At 44.5% G+C, this 17,714-nt stretch overlaps 1 protein-coding gene across 4 annotated transcripts in view; it reads left to right on the forward strand.

Moving 5' to 3' along the window:
• Nucleotides 1-9,628: 9,628 nt before the first annotated feature.
• Nucleotides 9,629-17,714, forward strand: part of KCNJ16 (potassium inwardly rectifying channel subfamily J member 16) — a 31,443-nt gene continuing 23,357 nt past the window's right edge. For 2 of the 4 annotated variants that reach the window (XM_071573759.1, XM_071573762.1), the window contains exon 1: nucleotides 9,647-9,710. The gene's annotated coding sequence lies outside the window, so the exon portion shown is untranslated. Of the gene's footprint in view, nucleotides 9,711-17,714 lie in introns of all 4 variants that reach the window. The other 2 variants (XM_071573758.1, XM_071573760.1) reach the window with 2 other exon arrangements.

The following is a 17,714-nucleotide window of genomic DNA, read 5'->3' on the forward strand; positions in this document are numbered from 1 at the left end:
CTGAAGAACAATAACACTTTGGCGAGGTGCTCCACAGAAATGCTTCACCTTTCTGAGCCAGCCGTGTTGCTGGAGCTGGATGACAGACCTGACAGGCTGAGCCATCATCTGCTGGGGCAGCATTGATGCACTATTGAAGGTGGCCCAGGGAAAACCTTATTGAGCTGAAAGAGCTCAATACATCATCTTGTACAAATAGATTTCTGGGGTTTCACCAAAGAGTAACCCAAAAGTGAGATTCTTACTCGTAAGTTTAAGGTTCTGACTATCGAAGTAAATCACAGCACACACTTTGCTAAATCAAAATCACAGATGGGTTTGGGTTGGGAGGGACATGAAAAATCATGTTCCACCTCCTGCCATGGGCAGGGACACGTTCCACCAGCCCAGGTTGCTCCAAGCCCTGTCCAACCTGGCCTTGGACACTTCCAGGGATGGGGCAGTCACAGCTTCTCTGGGCACCTGTGCCAGGGCCTGCCCACCCTCCCAGGGAAGAATTTCATCCCAATCTCCCATCTAACCCTACTCTCTGTCAGTTTGAATCCATTCCCCTTGTCCTGTCACTCCAGACCTGGTAAACAGTCTCTCTCCATCTGCCTTTTAGCTCCTTTGGGCACTGAGAGGCCACAGTCGGGTCACCCCAAAGTTTCCCTTCTCCAGGCTGAACAATCCCAACTCTCTCAGCCCTTCCTCCCAGCAGAGATGCTCCATCCCTCTGATCACCTTGGTGCCTCCTCTGGAGTCACTCCAACAAGCCCATGTCCCTCCTGTACTGGGAACCTGGAGGAGAAAGGCAGAATTCCCTTCTCTGGATCACTGGGTGGTCAGAAGTGCCCCTCTCTCACTAAAGAGCACAATGCAGTGTCATCTCCTGGGGCTGAAAAGCCCACAGAGAAATACATGCAAAGACTCAAACTGCTTGTGGAGAGCCCAGATCATCTCTGTGGCTGTTGTCACTCAGGCCCAGGAATGCCTTTGGGGCAGCTGATCACACCAGCAGTGGTTTCACAGAGTGAGATTGCAGTGCCTGAGTTACAAGGCTAATTTGCTTCTAAATATGTTCCTTTTTTTATTAGAATCAGCTCAAGGTTTTGCATGGTTTCAGTGCTGCTTAATGGGGATTAGTTTGAAGTGAAAATGTGTTTTCCATTTGTCTGAGAAAGACACAACAGGGAGCAGAGCCCTGGAGATTATTGAGAGCTTTGGGTGGTTCTTGGAGGCCAAAGGCCAAGCGACTTCAGATTTCAGTGGAGTGTAATAATCCCCTGGAAATGCAGGGCCTGGTGTGTCTTATTGTGCAATTATGGGATGGAAATTGCAGTGCATGTCTGACTGTGGATTATTTGCTGTGTGTCATTAATGCAGGTACAGCAGGATCATTGAGTCAGGGAGCACCAGGTGCCTCTGGAGCTGCCAGCAGGATGCTCTCCATCCCATTCCTGCTGCTCCCTTGGGATGCAGCACCCCCTCCCTGGGTTTAACAAGAGTTTAACTACAGGGTAGTAAATAATGGAGCTGGTAAAGCTGATTCCCTGATTCCTGGATAATGAGTTAGTCATTTCACCCACCTCAGGGTATTTATGCAGTTAATTAGTGGCACAAAGAATTCCTATTGCAGGGCTCAAAGAGGTTACACTGTACATTGTTTTTCTATTCAGTGCTGTCTGTGACATATGGTAGATTTAAATCTTTGTACTTACTAATTGACTTGCCAACAGAGGAACATACTGGCTTGTTTCATCTTATTTTATTTATTCCCTCATAGGTGGTTGCTAAACAAACATTTTCCTTGCCTGCAGGGCATTGATCTCTGCGTGTTGCAGGAGGCTCAGGAAGGATGCTGAGCAGCCCAGGCTTTCTGCCTGCAAACACTTCCAATGTCATAGAGACATTCTGCATGACAGAGAGGAATTTTTCTGGAGAACTTTCCCACCCTGACTGTGAAACACCTCATCCTCCTGAGAGAAAGGTTTTGTATCTCCTGGGGATGCAGCATCCCTGTGATGCTCAGCCAACCCTGGGATGTTTGCATTTGGAGAGCCAGACTGCTTTAGAGTCCTAGAATCAAAGAATCATCTGGGTTGGAAGAGACCTCTGAGATCATCAAGTCCAACCCTTGATCCAACCCCACTTTGATTACCAGATCATGGCACTCAGTGCCACGTCCAGTCTCATCTTAAACACCTCCAGGGATGGAGAATCCACCCCCTCCCTGGGCAGCCCATTCCAATGCCTGAGCACTCTCTCTGCAAAGAATTTCTTCGATATCCAACCTAAACCTCCCCTGGCAGAGCTCGAGCTCGTGCCCTCTTGTTCTACTGTTGGTTGCCTGAGAGAAGAGACCAATCCCCACCTGGCTACAACCTCCCCTCAGGTAGTTGTAGAGAGTGATAAGGTCTCCTTTGAGCCTCCTCTTCCCCAGGCTGAACTTCCCCATCTCCCTCAGCCTCTCCTCACAGGACCTGTGCTCAATCCACACTGTGAGTGGCTCAGCAATATTGTCTCCAACGTTTCTTTCCTCCATCCCAGCCCTTTGTGAGCTGCATTTCTTGGGACAGGTTTACTTGCTGGTAGTGACCTTGTGAAAACACCATCTTCATTATTAAAACCAGGTCAGAAATCCCCCTGGGCACAATCAAATGCCTCACCTGCAATTCTTCAAATAGTTTCCACTGCTATTAATTCTTTGAGGTGTCCGAGGTCTCGCACATGTCTGCTCACTAAATAGATATCATCTGGAGGTAGCTGAATGGAACATTTTGGCACCAAATAGCCTGGCTAGAGAACACCTAGAGGTATTATTTGTGGATTTATCAGTGCACCAAGTGATTTCCTGGGATAGCTCATCTGGAGGGAGGAAACTCAGCTTCAAACAGGAAACGGAACCTTTCCAAAGTTCATTCATGGTGGAGGTCAAGCTTTGGTTCAGCTCATTATAGAGACAGATGTTAAATTCACATTAGGAGTTTTATTTTGGGAAAGTTTAAGTGGTTTTAGGGATCTGTGGTTTTGGTCTAACCCAGTCTTTAATCAGAAATGACATCCCTGGGCAAGAGCCTTCAGGTCTCTCCTCCATCTCCCAAACATGCACTCGAGGGGCACAGGAGCAGGTTCATTGTCCATGAGGAGGTTCAGGTCACACCCATTCCCATCATACAGGTGAATAATCCTCTCCAGTTCCCAAGAAAACCGTTTTTCCCACCCACATTTCATGTTTTTTTTTGCCACTGAGTTTTACAACTCTGTAGGTGTGCTTTGTTTTGATAAGAAAAACAGTTGGATTATGGTTGCCAAGACAAATATTTAGTGCAAAGAAAAATTAAACTGAGGACTTTTCTAGCTTGTCAGCCATGACTTCTACTAAAGCAGCAGTTAGTACAAATGATATGTTATGAAGGAGCTCTTGCAGGCAGTATTTTGTGTTGGTTTTAATTCCCTTTATTAGCCATGCAGTGACTAAATTGATGCCATATTTAGGAAACAGCTTCAAGAAATTCTTGCACACTCATTCAATGACACATTTGGGGGTTTGTATCCTCCACATAAAGGTCTGTACAAGTTCTAATACATCCTTTATGTAAAACATTTGGCTATCAAGCCTGGCCTGTAGAAATACTGTGTCAGGTATCCCTGGCAAACCTGGTTCTATTGTCCTCACCTACTGCAATTTTCAGGCCTGGGAGAAGGGTCTCAAGTCCTTGCACAGAGCCTGGAATTCCCTACAGAGAAAGGCTCCAAAAGGGGACTCGGAATAACAACAAAGCCTGGGAAGGGGTGGCAGTGTGGCCTCAGTGCTGTGCTGTCCTCCAGCCACCTGTCTGCCAGAGGAAAGTTACTGGGCTGTGCTATTCACTTGTTTAATAAAAATAAACCTTTAGATCTCAGCCCATTTACAAGATCTCATTACAGCCACAACTGAAAAATCTAATTACCCTGATGTGTTATGTACACAGCAGTTATGACTACTTATAAAAATGAATTTGGCTACTAAATGTTGCCTCTTTAAAGCAGGTAAATATAATTTGCATTTTTATATGTAGGTGAGCACCAAGTTGGCCAAATCATGTGAAACCTGGAACTGACCCCAAGCTCCACTCAAACGTTGCTCTGCACAGGAAAGGAATTTACTAATATATAACATTTTCCATCCACTAGATATGCCAAAGAGTTAGAAAAATGAGCTAAAAGAAGGCAGGTGAAGGAAAAGAAAACATTTCAATGACTGTTTGTAAAGAGATGAGAGTATTTGTTATTTAGCAAGGGAAACTTTCCACAACTGCTGTTTCTTAGTCTGCAAAGAGAAGTGACAGAGGCCACATCTCTCAGAACTTTGAAATGAGCTTGACCAAAGCAGCAGGATCTGCAGGGAATGGTCCTGGTGTGGCAGAGGAGCTGATGGACCAACAAGGAGGGTTTCCTGGGGCTGCCAAGGGGCTTTTGGGGTGGGCTCAGAGCTATTTTTGTCTTTTAAACAACCCTTTGATGAACAATTCTGTTATTCCACAGTTGTCAATCAGCAAGAAGAAAGAGCTTCCTGTGAAGTGAAATCTTTCCTCCAAGGTGAGGAATCAATCAGAGACAAATACCAATGTCACATTCCAGAGCTTCAGTCCTTATTGTGCTTGGCTTCCTCCTCCCAGCACTGCCATTGGGCCACACCAGGACACCACCAGCCTGTTCTGTCTAATAAAACTTTATTGTGTTGCTTTTCAAAGTAACAATTCCTCTCCTGGCACTTGGGAAGCCAGGCAGGCACACAGGCAAGAAAACACATGCCCACAGCTCAGGGAAGTTGCTGAAAAAAGTTTCATAAAAGCATCTGCCAATGCAGCACAGTTTGTCATTCCAGTTCCATTCCATTAATTGTTCTTTTTTTAATTTTATTTTTAATGAAGAGCTATCACCCCAAAATAGACTGTTTCCATAAGAAAGCACAAAGTTTAAATTGGAAATAAAAAAAATCATTAATTCTTATTATCTGTACATTAACGCCAATGTTTTGTTTCTTTGGTTGGTTGGTTTTTTTTTTTTCCCAACGACCTTATTAAATTCTTTTTTCTGTTAGTTGTAGTCTTTGAAACCCCAGAAACACAGGACAGTATGTGCAAACCCCCAGGAAACACTGGGAGCTGCAGCCAGTGGTGCTGTGTGCCAGAAGGGGCTGCCTTCTCATCCTGGAAATGCTGGGAAGCAAAGGAACTGAAGGATCATTTCCCAAAATTATTATTATTTCCCTTAAAAATAATAAAAAGCTGCTACATCTCTTTCTGGCCTCCTCCCTTTCTCTCACATCCTTAAAAGCCCAAGGAGAGATCTGTGGAGAATGGGAGAAAATCTTTGAAAGATGATGGTAGACCAAGTCTTTAATATTAAATAATTAAAATAATTAAGGAAAGCATTTATCTCCATTTAGTGCCCTCTGTTTGCAGCAAGGTGAGCTCATCCTCCCTTTGTCACATCCTGCAGCAATGGCAGGTGAGGTTCCTGATTTCTCCTCCTGGAGAAGTGGAGGAACCCAACGTGTCCTTGGCTGTTGCACAAGTCGAGGCACAAATCACCCCCAAAACACCCTGAGCTGTTCCAACCTCCACAGGTCCCACCACATGGAAGGAGGTGGATCATGGCCTGGCACAGCCCATTGCACACTGCAGGGTTGGTGCCCAGCCAGTGCCCATCCTTGTCCAGGCACCATCCCACGTGGGCCACGACCCTGCCCAGCCTCTGAACCACAGGGTGGTGACAAACCAACCTCCTGCTAATGCTGAAAGGAATTCCATTTGCAAAGGGGAAAATGGAACAGCAAAGCTGCTGCCATCGAGTCCTGGGGGTGCCATTGAGGCCCTGAGTCGTTCCCCAGCTGTTTGCTCCAGCCAGGAGTGATAAATAGCTGGGAGCAAGAGAGCAGAACAGTGCAGAGCCCATTTGGAAAGGCAGCTCTGAGCAATGGCCTCGTTTCAGCCCCACTGAAGGCAATAATGGCCCAGAATCCACCTCCATCATGTGCACGTTATTAGAGCACAGAAGAATAATAAAAGCATTCCTGGATTTTCACAAGTTAAAGCCATAAAGAGGAGGGAAATTATACATCTGCTCTGCCTTCCAGTCGCTCTTTGTGGCTTTTATTGGAACTTTGCTCAGAGAAGAGGAGGAAGGAAAAATATTGGTCATCTCTGGGTAAAGAGGGAAAATTAGAGTGAAAAAAGAAGGACACAAAAGACATGAGTTTAACTTCAATCAGTAATAATAATCATGTAAGCAAGTCTTGCTCTGTTCCAGTGGCTTTCAGTTATAGACTGCAATAAAGGAATAAAGAAATTAATGGCAGAAACATTGTTGATCATCAAGCACTATTTGCCAGTGTAAGTGATATTTCTTCATTATTACCAAGGACTTCATTATTACTGTTGGTAATTATTATTATTAGTGTTAATAATTATTACGTATTAAATTGTTATGTATTGAAAAATTATCATAATAAAAACATGGTGTGTTATTGCTGAGAAACAGGAATTTCTTGAGCATTGAGGTGGATGGCAGGTGACATTTTGCACCAGACTCAGGCCAGATGCTCCATCCCTGCTGCAGGTCAAACTGGCACTGCCCTGCTCTGTCTTTGACCTGGAGCAGCTGCAAGAAGTGATGGAAATATTCAGGAGAAGAAAATATTTGAGAAGAAGTAATTGGTTTAAATTACAAAGAAATGAACTCAGTATAATTATCAGGAAAAGCTTTCTCAATAAAATGGATATAATGATGTGTAGTTTGGCTTTGGAATCATAGAATGGATTGGGTTGGAAAAGACCTCCAAGATCATCGAGTCCAACCCTTGGTCCAACTCCAGTCCCTTTACCAGATCATGGCACTCAGTGCCACGGCCAAGCTCAGTTTAAAAATCTCTAGGGATGAGGAATCCACCCCCTCTCTGGGCAGCCCATTCCAATCTCTGAGCACTCTCTCTGGAAAGAATTTTTTTCTGATATCAAACTTAAATTTCCCCTGGCAGAGCTTGAGCCCATCGTGCCCCCTTGTCCTATTGCTGAGTGCCTGGGAGAAGAGACCAACCCCCACCTGGCCAGAACTTCCCTTCAGGCAGTTCCAGACAGTGCTGAGGTCACCTCTGAGCCTCCTCTTCTCCAGGCTGAACATCCCCAGCTCCCTCAGCCTCTCCCCACAGCACTTGTGCTCCAGTCCCTTCTCCAGCCTTGTTGCTCTTCTCTGGACCCGCTCCAGCACCTCAATATCCTTTCTGAACTGAGGGAATGTCCATCACTGACTGTTTGCAAAGGATCCAGTCCTGATATTTACCTGCAGTTTGCAATAATTTCTCTCCTAGATCCCTTTTTAGATCTATTTTTCACTGATCCTATAAATTGTATCTCATAGTGATCTGTGGGATAACTCAGGATATAACAGTAGAAGTGTAAATATGAATAAATATTTTCACTTCCACAGAGGCATTTCATTATTTTGAAAGTGTCTTTTATTCATCTGCAGGCAAAGGGAATATTGTATCATCTGCTCCAGGATGATCTTGTTTTCATTTTATCTCATGTGTGTTGTCACCTCCTGCTTTGTGGAGCTCCAGCCTTGTCCTTGCTGCAAGCACGAGCCTGCACTGAGCAGTGTGTGCTAATTAAATCCTCTGAGGGTCATGCATGTTTTAATTATTCCTTGTTTTATTGTCAAATCTTGCCCACGTGAGATGCAGCCCTGCATTCCGTGTGGGACTGGAGAAAGGGTCAACACCTTCCTTCAGAACCCCAAATATTCAACTGACATTAATTTGGTTTGAGCTTTGCACATTTTAGATGGGCATAAATCGAGATGTATAATGGGGAAAAATTTCCTCCATATGTTGGGAAGTCAAAGTAAGACATTAAGGGACAAAAAGTGGTGGCTGCAAGAGAAAATGATTAAAGGATTTGTTTAGCATTTATGTAACATATGAGTGCCCCTTGTCTGTGTTAAAGCAGAGGAATGATTGGTTTTCCACCAGCCAGGGCTGTGAATTTTAGCTCTATTCCCTTCTGGATTCTGGAGATCTCAGGTTCCAGCTTACACAACAGCAAAGTCTAAATGCAGACCAGTTTTTCATCCATGAAATAGAAGTTAAGTAACACTTGAGCGAGGTAGACAAAACAAGAAGATACGTAGACTGACTGGAAACGTCGAGATTTGAAAATTACCTGATAGGAAAAGGGAGGGGAGGGGGATCAAAGGCGTCCAAGGGAATTAAAAATTCCTTTGCAGTGCTTCCTGTTCTCTGTGTTATGCTAACCAAGGTAGGATTAGGTTTCAGCTGCCAAGAGAAATAACATTTGTAGATTTTTTTTGGTCTGGGGAAGTGGGAGAGAAAGATTTAAGACAGCTTTTTCCAAACTATTTGCTTTTTGTCAAGCAGTCAAGTCCAGTTATTGTTATTAATTTGTATTACAGAAGTAGCAAAGTGAGACTGGATTTCCATTGTGTGAGGGGAGTGCAAACACCCAGGCAGAGCTGCCCTCACCTCGGAGAGCCTGGTTGAGAGCACAGCAGGCACAGAGGGCATCCTGCCCTGCACTCTGGGGCTGCAGGACTTGTTCTCCTCTCTCCTGAGGCACAGCCTGATCCCTCAGCTGCTGCAGGGCACTTCTGGAGAGTACAGATGGTACTGAAAGAGGGGAACCTGCTTTCTGGTGTGGAAACACCAGGTAGGGCCAGAGAGATTCAGGAAAACCAAGATTAAAGTGATTTAAGTAAGTGATTCCATTGACAGGTGTCTGTGGGAGCTGGAGGAACCTCACACCACCTTGCACCAACTCACTCCTCTGGTGACTTCTTTCTATGTGCTGCTGGTTTGGGTTTCTGCTACAGGTCATTTCCCACACAAGGTTCAGAAAACCTCTGTGCAGAGTTGCCTTCTGCTCTGCTCCTGAGCCACCCTGGGGAAGAGCCATACCTTGAAACTCCAATGGCTTTGATTCATCTCTAAGTGCCTAAATAAACAGCCTGAGCTTCATGTGAAGAGTGAAAAGGGGCAGGTAAGACACTTTCTGAAAGGTCACAGCCCTCAGAGCTTCTGTGTGGGGATGAAGGCTGAATTCACCCTCCCCTTTTTCCAGGTATCTGCCTGGCAGGAACTGAGGCACAATTCTGCCTTCTCTGTGACTTCAGTGGAAAAGGAGATTGCACTTCTTGTGTTGGCTGGAAGTCTTTATCTTAACCTCATGCCAATCCAGGAACAAAAGGCTTCCTGTAGGAAAAAAAAATCTGAATAAATAAAACAGAATGTAAGTATGAACTTGAACCTGTTTATTCTAAAGTTGTCTATCAGTGGGTAATTCCAAATTTGAGCCTGTGTGTAAATATTTGAAGTACCATTTAAATTATGAAGGGCTTTTATTACCTGGGAGAATTTCCTGCTTCTGGTGTTTCAGATCCTGACCTGGATGTGCCCAGGGGACTCCAGGTCTGGGCTGCAGGCAGGGAAGGGGCTGGGGAGCTGCACTTTTCCCTGCTCCTCGAGATTCCAGCACTTTGCTGAGCAGACCCTCGGAGTTTGCTCACAAGAACAAACTGGAGTAAATGTTTAACTGGAGTCTTTGGAGTTTACAGCTTGTTCCTTTCTTGATTATTAACCCAGCCCCTGTTTTTCTTTACAGTTGCACAGCTGCTGGACACGAGAAACAAAGGACCCTTGAGGGAACTTCCTCGTGGCGGCACAAGCAAAGGTAAAGTCCCTTTTGTATCCTTTCCATACCTGTGCAGGGGAGAGCAGGGGCTCATTTCTGCCTTTCTGTCTGTCAGACAGAATGACCTGCCAACAGCCAGCCATGTTTCACTGTGTCTTATTAAATTAAACCATGAGATGCATGCAGCTAATTCAGCCTAATTTGGCTCAGCTGGAGAGGTGTGTGTGCCCACAGTGCCAGGGTGTGCCCAGGGAGTGTGTTTGTGCCAGACATCCACACACTCACCAACACACACACGCTGCTTTTTCTCCACACCACCAGCCTTTACTCTGTTGCTAATTTTCCCCTCCTAGTAGTTTTTCTGTATTGCCCAAGTCTGTAAAGGTCTGTGTCATCTTCTCCCCATGCAGAGCCACGACTGCCTTGGGAAGATTCGTGTTTCCATCAGTCCTTTCCTGAGTTCACACAGCTCAGCTGTACCATTTGTCTTCCACTCCTCCTGCACCCTTTGCTTTTTTTTCCCTTTCTTTTCCTCTTGGATAAAGTGATTTCTAGAAGAAAACTTTTGGTGAGGCAGGTGCCACCAACACAGTGCAGAAGGAACAGGGACACTTGTCTCTCAGCTGTTCTGGTTATTAAGTCAATACTCTCTGAATATTTGTTTTAAAATAATGTTCTATGTGTGTGCTATGTGGTGGCTCAAAATTGGTTTGCAGAGAGAAGGATTCACTTGCTCAAACCTCTTTTTTATTTTCTGGGACATACATTGATGTGGAAAACTGTATAATTGAAGATCAGCCAAAGTATTGCATCAAAGGAAATTTGAGTGAAGATTGAGAATGGAGGTTAAAATAAGCATTTAAAGTCATTCAAAAATGACTTTAAATGGCTGTTCATTGTGTTGTGTAACTACAAATCAGATAAATATTGCACATTTTTGGAAACAATAACATTTTAATAAAATTGGGTTTTCCAAACTTCTGTAAAAGAAGAACCAGATAATTCCTCCTTCCAGCTGCTCCGAATTCCATTTTGCTCCATGAGTGAATTCTGTAGGACAGGAGTGACCTCCATCTAAGCAGAAAACCTCTCAGTCCTGCTGCATTCTTTGAGGAGACCCAGGTGTCTCCTCCTCTCTGTATTTCTGCCTCTTTGCTGCCCTGGGAGGAGTCCCCTGATGTTCTGTGTTCTGCTCAGGTCCAGCCCAAAGGATCATGGATTAGGGTGATAATGTGGGTAACAGCTATTTCCAAAATTCTACCACATATGGAGAGATTCTGTCACTGTACTCTCACTGAAGAATCCTGACATGGATGGGAGTTGGTGGAATAAATTGGGATGTGTTGGGAGAATGTCAACACAGGTCCAAGTCACTGTGGAAATCTAAAAAGTAGAAAAAGCAACAGAGGAGTTGCATAATTCTAAGCAATGGAAATCTTGGTTAGGAACTAAGTGGGCAGTCGATGGGAAGCTTTGAACCTGTTGCTACAACGGCCAAATGCAGATGCTGCAATTTACTCAAAGGTGAAGAGATAAACAAAGAAAACGAAACAAACCACAAACCTGTTCTCTAAAAGAATGGGAGAATTGGCAACTTGATAAAGAAGCTGCTGCCTGTTCAAAACCACCCAGGTCAGCAGAGGATGAATTGGCCATCTCTGTTTATCAGGAGTTTATTGTTTGTTGAGAGCCCACAGATTTCTCCATTTCCTGAGCACTTTTTTTCAACCTGGCAATTGTACAAAGCATATATTGGACTTTAAACATATTTGCCTGCCTTGTTCTGGGTGCTGCAAAATGCAAATAGAGATGATGGCATCAAAAGGGAAGGAGTGCTTTGAAGAACTTGTCAGGGAGCCAAGGAGCCACTGGAGCAGTGAGAGCTGGAATTCTCAGCAGAGGACACTCTGCCTGTTGGTGAAAGCAAACACACAGCAGGAAGGGACCAGGGCAGGTGCTCAGAGCTTTTTTCTGGCTACTCCAGCCAAGCTGCCTCAACTCAGCTTCACAACTGAAGTGATTAAGGGGAAAAGTGGAAAAGGAACTTACCAGAGGGATCTTCCAGGGGAGAAGGTGGGAAAGGAGAAGTGGCTCAGTTCTATTTGCCTGAGTTAAAAGCAGACAAGCTCCTTGTACCTGAGGGAACTTCTGGCTCTGCTGGTGTGACAGTCAGCAGAAGGAATCCAGGTCCAACAGGACCAGGAGCCCTGAAGAGTTTTTGGTTTATTAGTTGGTTGTGTTTTAGTTGAGATTTTTTGAGTGATTTGTTTATTTGTTTGTTGGGTTTTTGGTTGTTGGTTTTTTTAGTGCAATTCTAGAAGCCAGTTCCTAAACCACTTTGTGGTGCTAAAGGATGGAATACATTGGATTTCACCTTATTGTGCTTCATAGATGTACGAACAGAGAGCAGAAAATCTCATTTTCCAGCACTGTGGCCTCATCCAGGCTCTGTGCCATTATCATAACAATAAATAGATTAGATTTTACTGGGAAAAAAGTGCAAAGTAATAACTGCTTTTTATGCCTCATTCCAGCTCCTCAACTCCTGCACAACTCCTCAGCAAAAGGCTTGATTGGCTCCCAAACATGTGCAGCACCAAGTGTCAAAATGCACTGGCAATAACCATAAAAAATAACCATAACACTGTCCCGTGGTCTCCATAACCATGATAAGATCAGGGTTTGGTTTTTTTTTTTCCAGATCTAATGATGTTAAAATAAATGGAATTATGTTGCTTTTCCTTTTTTTTTTTCAGTCAGTAAATTCCAAAAGAGGATTTGCCCCATTCCTACAATGTGCTTAAGGACTTAGAGATCACGATCAAACACAGATTTAGGGGGGCATGAGGGGCTGGCACTTGGCAGGCTCTGCTTAAAGCTGCTCACTGCCTTTCCCTCCTGCTCCAGGAGGAGGTTTTTTCATCTGAATCAGGATTCTTGAGGCCATGTGTGGCCTTGCATTTTTCAGAGGGCTCTTTTGTTACACAAAATAAGTGATAAACACTTTATAAAAAACCAGCAAAGAAAACTGGCATTATGGACAGGACGTAGAAAATGTGAATTGAAGAAAAAATATCACACCGACAACTCCAGTGGAAGGTTTTTCCTTATTTTCATTGAGGTGGTCAGTGGGAACATTCCCACTGAGATCAGAGGATGTTGCAAGGAATCACAATGTCTCTCTGACTCCCCCTCTGCTGGTAATTCCATCCTTGCTGGGCTGTCAGAGCTGCACAGGATTCTCTGCAAAAGAAGTTGCTGAGAGACCACATAGTGAGGACCATTCCACATCTGAGTCCAAGGATGAGGCACCCAAGAAAACTCAGGGGTGGTGGAAAGCAGGAAAATTAATGGCTGTTATGGAAGGACAGGCAGATCCTGCAGTGTCTGTTTGCTATTACTGGCAGACTGGGAGTGGGAACACCTGACCAAGAGCACAGGGATTGTGTTCAGACACAGGGAGCATTCAGGGAGGGCACCTTAGACTTTTACAATATTTCATTTGATAACCCAAATCAGCCCCCACCACTAAGCCAACAAAGCATTAAGTTATTCTTATATTTTGAGACACAAAATCCCAGAATATGGGGATGGGGAAGGGACCCACAAGGATCAAATAAATAACACACAAGGCAGTGCTGAAGGTGAGATTATTTCACATGCTTCTGAAAGCCACTGCAATATACAGAATATATAACACTGATCCATGCTCTGCAATATCACATGTTATAGATCTTAAAAAGGAAGCTCTGTAAATGCAGGCAGATGAGGTGAATTTCCCTGAAATGTGGAGCTTGTTGTGTACAAGATGTGGGAGTGACTTCTCTGACAAGGGTATTTTCCTGCTCCTGTTTCACAGCCCCTCTTGATGAAGACTTTTATTAATTCTTAATCTGCTCTGGACAATTCTTTGCTTTGTTCAGCACAAAGGCTCAAAAGTTGCCAAATGTACATGACAAACTGCATTGGAGGAAGAGAAATCCAGTCCTTTAAATAACCTTTTCCACCAGTGTGTAGCAATTTCCTCTCTCAATAGAAGCAGAAACATTTCTGTTCAGTGTTTCTTCTGGCCAGCTGTGAATTAAATAAGTTTTAAATGTGTAACACAGAAAACTGGACACGATGCATGTCCGAATTCTGAACAGAAACTCAAAAATCTTTGATGGAAAAATTCCTGCCTGAAAATAAATGTACTGAGTATTTTTGGTGTCATAGGGGGCTGTTAAATTCCCAGGTATTGGCTTAGTTTGGGAGACAGCTGTTTCCTCCCTCCAGGCCCAACTTGAAGCAAGAAATGAACTCCACTTATTTATTTGATGGCAGATGATTTTGCAATAGTGGAATGTGGAGTTTTCCCAGAGAGGTTTTGGACTCTCCATCCCTGGAATTGTCCAAGGCCAGGTTGGACAGGGCTTGGAGCAACCTGGGCTGGTGAAAGGTGACCCTGCCCATGGCAGGGGGTGGAATGGGGTGATCTTTGAGGTCTCTCCCAACCCAAACCATTCTGGGATTCTATCATTCAATGAAACAATCTCAGCCAAAATTCCAATTGTTAATGTCAAGAAACTGAGATTTACAACTTGAACAAATGAAGTTCTAACCCTCATTAACTCAAACAATGGTTTTATCCAAGCTGCCAGATCAGATCCACAGATTTTATGGCTGTTGAATTTCCTTCTGATGTAATTCTATGAACGGAGACATTTTTTAGAGAGAAAGCACAAAATTTTACTGAAAACAGCTTTTAGATAATCTTTTCTGTTAACTCAAATGAAAAAAGCACCTTTTCTGTATTCTTTTAGTGCTATGAAAGGGCTTAGTAAGAGCATTTGGGGAAGGATTTGCCAGTCAGGGCCTTGGGCATGTTTTCAAATTTCAGACACTTTCACCTTGTCTTTTGTTCCCAGCTCCAATTCCGAAAATCCTCTTAGGTTAATTTGTTTTCCAGCACAAACCCAAACGAAACCTAAACCTTTAGAAAGGGTTGTTTGGGTTTTTTTCCCTTTCTTCCCTGCCCACGGCGGCAGATTGAGCTCATCCCGTCGGTGCGGGGGCTGTCGGTGCTTTCCCTTCCAGGAGCCGCCGTGGTGCTGAAGGGACAGCGCCGGCCCCGCCGCGGCTTTCCAGGCGCTTCACACGCAGGGAAGGGATGTCCGAGTGCTCCTACAGCAATTCCTGGAAGAAAAAATTCTTCAAAACACTCTTCCTGCCTTGTTTTAATATAGAGTCACCGAATCGTTAAGCTTGGAAAAGTCCTTGAAGGTCATGGAGTCCAACCATGAACTCAGCATTGCCAAGGCCACCACCACGTGTCCCCAAGTGCCACATCTGCATGGCTTTTAAATCCCTCCAGGGATGGGAACTTCACCACTGCCCTGGGCGGCCTGTGCCAGGGCTGGAAAATGTTTCTGGGGAAGAAATTCTTCCTAATATCCAACCTAAACGTCCTCTGGACAACTTGGGGCTGTTTCCTTTTGTCTCATCACTTGTTACTTGGGAGAAAAGATGGATCTCCACCTCTCTGAGCTCTCCTGTTAGACACTTGTAGAGAGTCAGGAGGTCTCTCCTGAGCCTCCTTTTCTCCAGGCTGAGCCCCCTCAGCTCCCTCAGCCACATCTCATGAGACTTGTGTTCCAGACCCTTCCATTGCTCTTCTTTGGACCCACTCCAGTACCTCGTTGTCTACGGACAATGCCCACTATGCTCCCTAGAACTTATTTTCTCCTCCCTTGTGATAAACACTGAGATTTTAAATACAACACCAGTGCTTAATGCCCCCAGCCATGGGTTGCTGTGCTGCTTCACCAACACAGGGCAGAGAGTTGGTCTCCAGCCTGAAGTGCCTGGAGCTTAATGAGGTAGGACACACATTACCTGTGGTGCCAAACTGCTGCAGGGGGGTGTTGGGTGTTGTTGAACAGCTGCTGGATTCTGCCCAAGAGGGAAATCTCTTTATGGGTTGTATTTTGGGTTGTAAAGTTTGCAGCTATGCTGAGGGAACAGCAAAGCCAGAGAACTGTGCTGGGTTAGGAGGAATGTTCAGTCACACAGAACAATAACCATAAAACAAGGGGTCAGGTGCTGGTTGGCCCCATGGGGGGTGTGGGGACAGAAAGCACAGGTCACCCTGAGGCAGGAGCAGCAATACCTGAGTGGGCAGAGACCATTAACAATTACCCTCTGGCCTGTGGAACTGGCTGGCTCCAGACAGCTCAAAAATAATGTAACCCCACTGGAGAGACTGCACGTATCAATGGGAGGTTCTGGGAGAGATTTCTTAACTCACTGAGGAATCCAGAACCTGGAAGTGCAAACGATAGACACAATTCAGATTTTTTGTTTTCTTCAAATACCTCAGAAAAGCCCAAACTTTCTGATTCTCAGTAACACTTTAAGGCCAAGGAGTCAGCTGTGTGGTTAACAAGGGCTGGGCTATTTCTATTTATCCAATATCCCATTTGAATTCCCTTCCAAGGACTGAATATTTAGAATTTCCATGGTAACATATTTCTGAGCCCATATTACAGTCAGACTGACGCTGTCAACTGAGCCAGGGATGCAGGAGGCAGTGGCTGAATTTATTCAAGCAATCACATTCTCTTTTCCAAGGCTAATGCACATGAATCCTGAGGCAGCAAACTGAACTAAGAGGGATTCCATCTCGATGAACATGTATAATGTTCCAGCCTTGGAGAGCAGCATTTAATTGATGAGTGGGATTATATTTACATAGCAATTATAACAAAGCCAAGGTTGGATTTATGGGAGAGACTGTTTGCTGTAGTATCTTCCTGCTTGGTTGTCCAGGAAAGCTGTTGCTTTATGGGCAAGGAAAAGAAAAAAAAAAAAAAGAACAGATGCACTGAGCCCTTTCCATCCCCTGCAAATACTCCACAAAGCCAACTCAGTAGTCACATTGTGGTTGTCTTGGCTACACCCATTAATTTACTCCATTATAACTTTGCTGCTGATTGTTTAACCCCACAAGCATTAATGGTTAGTCACTGCTATCCTCAGATGGCTGTTCAGGGGCCAATGCAAAATGAATAAGGGCTCATTCTAAATCCCACATAAGTCAATGGGCATCTTTGTCCCCATTTAATTCAGAGCTGGAATTAGCTATCCCTGCTGCAGTGTCCCTAAATATTAATTTCTTGTCCTCAAGACACCTCTGCAAGGTAAGGTCATGCTACTGACTCAGTTCACAGATGGAAAGCTGGGGCAGAAAGGTGACCTCAGAGTCACCCAGCAAGCACACAGAAGTCTGACCCTTCAGTCTGCATTTCTTTCCATGGAAAGGTGCATGCCTGAGTTCTACTCCAGCATGGAATTGGAGTCAGGAGAAGGAATTCAGTTGGACCCCAAAGAACTTCACATCTTCTAGTTCTGTGCAGTCAGAGACCAACAGCCCCATTCAGGTGTCTTCTTATGGGGCCTGGCACAGATTTAAATTCTGCTGATAGTTTTGGAAACAGGAGGGTGGTGAGGAACAAAAAACATCTGTGATTAATGGCAAGGCAAGGAGAAATCTGCATGACACTGATGTTGAGTGCTCTGAGCTCCTGTAGGAAGGAGGAAGGAGGAGCTGGGATCAGAAGCCCAACACCAATGGCATGCTCACCCTTCCTGGCTGACACACAGGGAGCCAAGTTCTGGCATCCTTAAATTCCCACATGGTCATAAGTCATTGTCCTTCTTTGAACTCTGTCAATAGTTGTTTAGGTCCATCTTGCTTGGTACAGGAGAAGGAAATCCCTACCTGGCTTATCTAAGGCAATTCTGTGTTAGAATCAGGGAAAAATACTTGGGTGTCTTGAGGTTTTTTACCACAAAAAGAGCTTTTGTCTCTTAATCCAAGCTTTCACTGCTCTTAGTCTTCCTGACATGGAAATTTTCTCCTTAACTGGCATTAGAATTAACTCATTGACATCATTAGCAAACCACATAATAAATGGCTGAACTGCTCTGATATTTATCTTTAAGTCAACAGCTCTTGAGGTTCCAGAGGCAAATTAGGAAAAAAAGCATAGACTCTTTATTAGT

The sequence above is a fragment of the Pithys albifrons genome, chromosome 19, assembly GCF_047495875.1.
Source record: "Pithys albifrons albifrons isolate INPA30051 chromosome 19, PitAlb_v1, whole genome shotgun sequence".
Taxonomy (NCBI): Eukaryota; Metazoa; Chordata; class Aves; order Passeriformes; family Thamnophilidae; genus Pithys; species Pithys albifrons.